The 219-nt window shown below is 60.3% G+C and overlaps 1 protein-coding gene across 1 annotated transcript in view; it reads right to left on the minus strand.

Moving 5' to 3' along the window:
* The window catches only part of COPA (coatomer protein complex subunit alpha), a 31253-nt gene that overhangs the window by 24662 nt on the left and 6372 nt on the right, over positions 1-219 (minus strand).

Raw genomic sequence — 219 nt, forward strand, 5'->3', positions numbered from 1 at the left:
GAACCAGCCCCCCCGGAGCCACTCCCATTATCCCGATCGCCCATTTTTCCCAACCCTTCTTTTTGGGATCAGGTCCCTCCGGAGCTGCTCCCGTGATCCCAATCTCCTGCTTTTCCCAACCTTTTTTTTTTTGGGATCAGGCCCCCCCAGAGCCGCTCCCGTTATCCCGCCCTTCCCAACCCTTTTCCCATCTGGATCAGCCCCCCCGGAGCCGCTCCC

The sequence above is a fragment of the Corvus brachyrhynchos genome, unplaced genomic scaffold (assembly GCF_000691975.1).
Source record: "Corvus brachyrhynchos isolate BGI_N302 unplaced genomic scaffold, ASM69197v1 scaffold350, whole genome shotgun sequence".
Classification (NCBI taxonomy): Eukaryota; Metazoa; Chordata; class Aves; order Passeriformes; family Corvidae; genus Corvus; species Corvus brachyrhynchos.